Source organism: Rhipicephalus microplus, chromosome 7, assembly GCF_043290135.1.
Source record: "Rhipicephalus microplus isolate Deutch F79 chromosome 7, USDA_Rmic, whole genome shotgun sequence".
NCBI classification, from domain to species: Eukaryota; Metazoa; Arthropoda; class Arachnida; order Ixodida; family Ixodidae; genus Rhipicephalus; species Rhipicephalus microplus.
This window is the reverse complement of record NC_134706.1, coordinates 132,987,985-132,995,161: the sequence shown is the minus strand read 5'-3', so window position 1 is coordinate 132,995,161 and position 7,177 is coordinate 132,987,985.

Below are 7,177 nucleotides of genomic sequence, written 5' to 3'. Positions count from 1 at the left end.
GTTTTTTTTTCATTTTAAGTCATCGAGAGAAATTTGCCAATAGCCCGAACGCAGATCTATAGATGAGATGTATTGAGTGCCATGAAGGCGGTCAAGGACGTCTTCAATTCGTGGCAGCAGATATACGTCTTTGCGGGTTATCTCGTTCAGGGCACGGTAGTCAACGCAAAATCTCCATTTGCCATCGTTTTTTTATAAAACAATAGGTGACACCCATAGACTTGAAGAGGACTTTATGACTCCTTTAGAGAGCATCTCCTCGACCTCTCGTTGTGTGACCTGGCGTTCGGACTGGGAAACACGATAGTGTTTCCCAATCGTGGTCGCCGTCTAACAGGACTATCATCGCCGGTATGTATTTGATGACGCATGACGGACGTTTGTCCTAAAAGGCGGTCGTTGATGTCGAAAATATCTCGGTAGGTGATCAGAACGAAGTGGAGTTGCGCAGTCTGATAGGGCAGAAGATCAGGGGCAATTATCATCATGATTTCGTCAGTAGGTGCGTTTGCTCAGCTGACTGCAATAGGGGACATGCAGTCTTCAGGGTCTCATGCCACGATGTTACTTGCATCAAGTGGGAAACATGGCCTAACGATGTGCCTTGCGGGAGAACTTTGGTCGAACTACTGAAGCGGAGGAGCGGAAGCTGTACGTAGTTGTCCATGATAGTCACGATGGTTTGCGGCATAGAAACACTTCGGGCCATAAGTACATCCGCTAATGGAGACACTATGTAGTCACCATCAGGAATAGTCGGTGATATGGTTAAGGCCACAAAAGAGGTGGCTTGCGGTGACTGCCGAACATAACCAACAGCGCACAAGTGGTGCGATGGTGAGGACGGCACAGCCCCAAGTCGAGACAGTTCAAGTTGAAGAATGCTGGTTGCAAAGTCGATGAGAGCGGCATGAGTGGACAAGAAATCCAATCCGAGAATATGGTTATTGGGGCACTTCTCAATAACTGCAAAGAGAACAGATGTGGGGGGATCGACGATTGTGGCTGTCTTCCAATACTTCCTGTAGACGGCTAAATAGACAGCTAAATGGATGGCGGCCATCTTAAGTCCTATTCCAATTCTCATGTAGCCGGCAAAATAGACAGCTCCGAGAAGACCGCATCGTAGACAAATACGATGCAGGCTACTTAGCTGTCTAAACAAGATGGCGGCTCATCGAATCCCTCAGATAGATCTAATATTGCCGGAATGGTCGTCTGCACACAAGCTGACGCTTTCCCAGGCGCTCAATGTGAGTAACGTTTATTTGTTATCAATTTCTACACAAAATAAGCCAGAAAATACAACTGTTACGTTTGTTTATTTTAGGTTTTCCTTCTGGACGCGAGGTAGCGCAATGTAGCCTAAAAGCAGTCTAAATGTGTTCCATTTTTCCGACAAGATGGGCTCGAAGCTGTCTTCTAAGCAGTCTTCGTAGACTGTCCACGTGCTGTCTAAGGATTGTAACAGAGCCTGTGATGCGTGCTGTGCACATTCCTGTGATGGCAAGACACGAATAATGCCAGAAGCCATGCCCACTGCCTCGTAACAATATGTTGTCCTATTTTCAGCATATGACAAAAACCATTACATTTGCTGTACAAACTTTCTGTCTGGTGTTCCTTAATTTCATAAAGCAGTGTCTGTATCACACAAGTTAGTGCAGTTGACGCATTTCCGGCATTTCATTTCTGAAGCCCAAGTATGTGATTGGCACAGTTTATGGAGCATGGATTTATTTTGTCATTCTATTTTCGTTCCCAGGTACAAGGGGCAGATCATCCCGACTATATGCTGTGGTAAAGGTAGAGTCAGGGGAGTAGCTCGAAGGGTGCTCAGCCTTCTAATATACTTTGGAGAATAAATGTGCAAGTATTCACAAAAGCTTTCCTTGCATATTTTATGCAGTGCTACCCATGTCGAATGACAGTGGCATGGCGACGTAGACTACACTACAATTCATAATCACACAGAATACACTTGTTCTCATGAGCCAATATCGACGATGCATTAGGAGCCTGCTGCCACCTTACAAAGAAAATGCTACATTGATGGTCTAATAATAGTTTTAATTGACAAAGAAAATAAATGACACTAATTAGTTATCACTTTCGTCTACAATTGACAACTTTTGACGGTCAAAGGTTGTCAATCGGACAGTTCAGTTGTGTGTGAAGTTCACTAAGAAAACGTCAATAAGATGAAAGAATACAGTACTTTGCAAATGACAACCTTTAGTTATTTTGACATATATAGTATCATCTTGACGGTTTCCTTGTACTTTGAAATGGCGGGAAACACGTCAAAATGATATAATTTTCCCGTCATTTGAAAATGGTAGGCTGTTATTTGATGATGGTAGCTGGACGCTTTTGTGTGAAGTGCCAGAAGCAGAATCGCAGTCGGCAGTTAAAACAAGATTGCTTTTTCACGGTCGCTTAGGAGTATGTGAGGAGCACCATGTCGCACAATTAAGGCCTAAAGGACGAAGCCTAATGAGTAGTCGCTAAGTAGAACTCGTTTCCAGCGTTGCCCATCAGGGCGATAGATGTGACGATATAGTACATCATCCTGTAGCTGAAACTAGTCGAGTCGACGACCAAGCCTAAGCTAGGCGGATGCGAAGCTGCAGAGAGGTGCTGACAGTACGGATCAACTGGTTGCTGAGAGCCTAATGGTTATTTGTCGTCGGTGAGCAGCTACTCTAGTGAGGCGAGCAAGGCATCTCAATTATAAGTGAAGCTCAGACAGGTGTTGCTGGGTACGGTTTTGGGAATTCCAGCCTGTGCCTTAAGTAGCGAGCAACGCAAAGGTGGGTCACTGTCTTGATTTTTTAGGGGCGAAGCTCCTTAAGGCCTGGGTCTCTCCTTCCTCCGATGTATGTAGTAGTAGTAGTAGTAGTAGTAGTAGTAGTAGTAGTAGTAGTAGTAGTAGTAGTAGTAGTAGTAGTAGTAGTAGTAGTAGTAGTAGTAGTAGTAGTAGTAGGTAGCGACTGGTGGCGCATACACGCTCAAGAGCGGGTATGTGCCATAGCGAATGCGAGGTGGGAGATGGCGGTGCTTGGCGTGTTCACTAAATAAATTCACGGACGAATGGACAGACTAGCAGACGGACGGACGGATAGATGAATGCTTGACGTATGGACGGGTGGACGCACGAACGGACGGACAGATGGATGGACGGACTGAAGTATGGACGCACAGACAGATGAACGGACGCATGGATAGACGCACGGATGGTCACGTGGATGGACGAAAGCAAGAACAGACTGACAGAAGCACAAATGGGCTTACGGACGCTTCACCCCTCTCATCATCTTTCACTCCATGGATACGCTGTTATTTTCATCAGATTTTAAGATAATGTCAAGCTGATACTCTCACAAGCGTAGAAGCCAGTGAGCCCGGCACCCGGACGCTTTTTCAATGTAGGAAGCCAACATAAGGCGTGGTCGTCCGATACGACTGTGATTTGATGACCACACAGAATGTATCGAACTTTTATAGTGACGAAACGACTGTGAGGTAGTACTTCTCATTGTTCGTACATTTCTAGTCGGTAGTGATGAGCACTCGATTAGCGCACGTAACTTATCTCTCCCGTGAAGAGTCATCACGTTGCAAAACTGCACCTCTACTGTATAAGCCTTTGGGGACTGTATGCAGGAATGTTGCGTTGTTCATCAAAATAGCAGAGCGCAGGCTATGACAAGAGCACCTCCTTTAGGCAACAGAAAGGGTGCATCAGGGGCAGGTGGTTTGTGTTGTGGCGCTGCTCCTGAAGTGAAGTTTCATCTGAAGTAATGAAAATATGATACGAGAACAAGAAAACATCGCAAATCCTTAGGCCTTTCGAGTCACGGCAAGTGAAGGAGTGCAGAAATGTCGTAGTAGCTGGGGAGAATTCCATCCTTGCTTATGACACGAACGAGAACCTTGATGAGTTTGCTGGGGAAACGGAATTTCTTGGTGTTTGTGTGGTATACCGGCCCTGGCGAGGCATGTTAGGACTTCATCCAGGCATTGCAGGTGCTGAGAAAATGTTACTGAATATGTGATAATCCCAATTAGGTAGCAGAGTCAGATCTTCCATTTTTGATTACGCGGCAAGGTTGCAATCATGTACTCAAATGTTGGGGATGCAATGCAGAACCTCAAAGGCATCTTGTTCAATCTGTGTAGCCCTTCGGAAATTGAAAATTGCGTTATTGTTTATCGTCTTCATGCATCAAAATTTCTGAATATACCGAACGTAAATCTAGGCTCGACAAGTATTTCGCGCCTTGTAAGGAATCAAGGGTGTCATAATTGCGTGGCATGCAGTACACGTCCTTGCGTGTGATCCTGTTAGATGTCCGTCAGTCGATGGAAAGCGCACGAATGGATGTTTTTTTTTCATACCAGAACAATACGTGATGACGAAGTGCCGGCTGATGAATGAATTCCTTCTGATTGGAGGATTTCATCAACGTTTTTTTTTTTGTACTGCAGTTGGAGTCTAACCCAACGTCAAGATGAAGTCGTGCTAAAAATCGGCGTGTTTTTTTAGCAAAAGGAGGAGCTGCTGCATCTACGCAGCCGTTAAGTAATCGCTGATAATGGGTGTGGTGCAGCGAGAGGAAGACCAAGACTTACAAGTAGGGGGGTCACTAGTGAGGACAGGCTTAAATAGCACGATGCTTCTAGGCTCCTCATAGAAAACACCGGCTACTGCGGTGCCCTATGGAAGGAGACTTTCCTATGATGAAGCGTTCATCACAATGGCGATCGAGCGAAGAACCGGTAAGAAAGCGCACCACGCTTGACACAAAGGCTAAGCCTTTAGGTACACGATTTGACAACCAGAACACCAAGAGGTCACCACGGGCGATCTTGTTAGACGTTAGGTTCACAACTCGCTATTGACGTGGAGGCACTTGAAAATCTTCTCAAACAAACCGGCAAATGAGGTTATAAAAGTCTTCCTCGGGCTTGTAGTCTGTATCTAGAAGATGCAGAACACGTTGTCCACGACATATTGCGGCCAAAGAAGAAGACAGAATGTCGCACCTTAGAAATAGGTGGTGAGAGCACTGGATTAGCACAGTGAAATCAATGTAATCATGAATTTGGTCAATAAAACGTGGCCCTTACAAAGAGCAGAGGCCGAATGGTGTTTCCCTAGGCTGCGACAAAAACGGGTCCGTTAAGAGGTTTCATAACTTTTTCTAGCTGTTTACACAAATCGTGTAAATAGAAGATAAAAACGCACCGGCAAACATCAAAACATCGACTGGAACTCTTTCCACCATCACAAAAGTCACGTTGAACGGGCGTGCTCGAAAACTATAAGTCCTGCTGTGGAATTCAGTTTCCCTTAGAAAAACTGCACCACATATTTTTCTAAATGGTTCGCAGTGGTAATTGAGGCAGGGTGAAGAGCGGAGGAGGAGCGATGAGAGAGCGACGGTGATTGGCGTCTGGCTGAATGATAAGTATTCAGTGCTTCAGTAGATGTGGTAGATATGGAGACCACTTTGATATATATGAATACCGCCTGGTGTAAGAATCCCCACTGAAAAAAATTCTGTTCGCACATACCATACTCATGACGCTCATCCTGCTAGCGCTAATGGCCGAAGCTTGGTTTTGCTCATCATATCCACAATTATCGCATGCTGGTTGAGACGAGTGCCAAGGTGGATAGAAGAGAGTGCCCGGAGCAGCAGGAGACAGTGAATTTCAGTTGTAAAGGAGGTTCAGGTGGCATCGACCCGAAGTGCACTAGTCGAGTCACGCAGCAGCAAACGACGTGTACTATAGTAGTAGGAACGTAGAGTTTACATGGCAGGGAAGCGCGGCAGCAACTTGCACATACGCTGGTGGGCTGGCAGCACATAGGTATACGTGTGCTGGGCTGAGTCTATGATGTTGGTTTGTTTCTGGCGATGTCTCACAACGTATTACCTGAAGCCTGTGTGAGAGATAGGGAAAAGTAGCGAAAAGCCCATTGACTGTAGCTCTTCGCATATAATCTTTATAATCAAGCCACGTAGGTCCCGGTCTGCTGGACAATGTTCACTACAGCCCGATTGCAGGTGAACAGAGTCCAGTTCATTGAGGCCCTGATACGTGGCGGTAACGTCGGAGACAGTAGATGGATTCTAAACAGCAAGGGCATTGAAGAAAGCGGTACCCTTAACCTTCAGTATGTGGGGCACTTTATCTGACTCGGACATCTACGAATTCACACGTCGGCAGAGCGCAAGGACATCCTTGTTGTGCGACGTGTACAGCTCACCGGAATTTTGTGAGTGAGCATTGAGGGTCCTCTCCATGAGGCAGGCTGTCTAATTATTTCCGAACATCCTGCTTTAAGCCAGATCAGTCGGTCAAGTAACTCTGATGGTTAAAGAACCATGTCTTCGCAACACCCTTAAGATGAACCGAGACTCTAGTATCATGCCACAGATTAGCAAAGCTTACTCGCTTGCAGTTCTCAATCTACTCTTCCACGTCTCCGTTAAGACCGGCGAAATGCGAAGAGTTGCGCTAGTGTTTGACAACGAGATCAGGAAGGGCTTGCAGTGATGGAAAGGGAGTGGCGTGAACGTCGGCGTGCACTTTCTGTGATATGATGGAGAGCAGGGAATGTATAAAGCGGCCAGAATAAAGCCCCAACAAGTAGACGAGGGGGAGAAGAATAAAGAAAAACGTAAATCCACCTCCACCACATATGACGCCTAAATAGCAGTGACGTTTATCTGATCGTGAACTCGGGAGCGAACAAGCAACATGGACAAGGTGCTGAAACAAAAAACAATAATAACGGTCCGACAAAAATATTAATATCAATCACTGCTGCTCTGATAGTGATATATTGTATATCAAATGTGTGTATTATGTTTAGCGTGTATTCATAAAACTTCGCTCGCCATAAAACTACATCACAGTAACCTTCCCACCGCATGCTTTCCATGACGTTGAGTTACACGGTACGTGAAATCTGCCAATTTCTTAATAAAAAGTTTGTGAAGTCTGCGGACTGTCTGACCTCAAGGGTGTATACAATGTTACAAATTGCTACGTTTCAAATAAAAATGAACAGTGTATTCAGTGTAATGGCTATGAGTATCGGCATTATCATGATTGTTATGCTTAAATGTTCACCTATATTAATTTTGACAGATTAGATCTT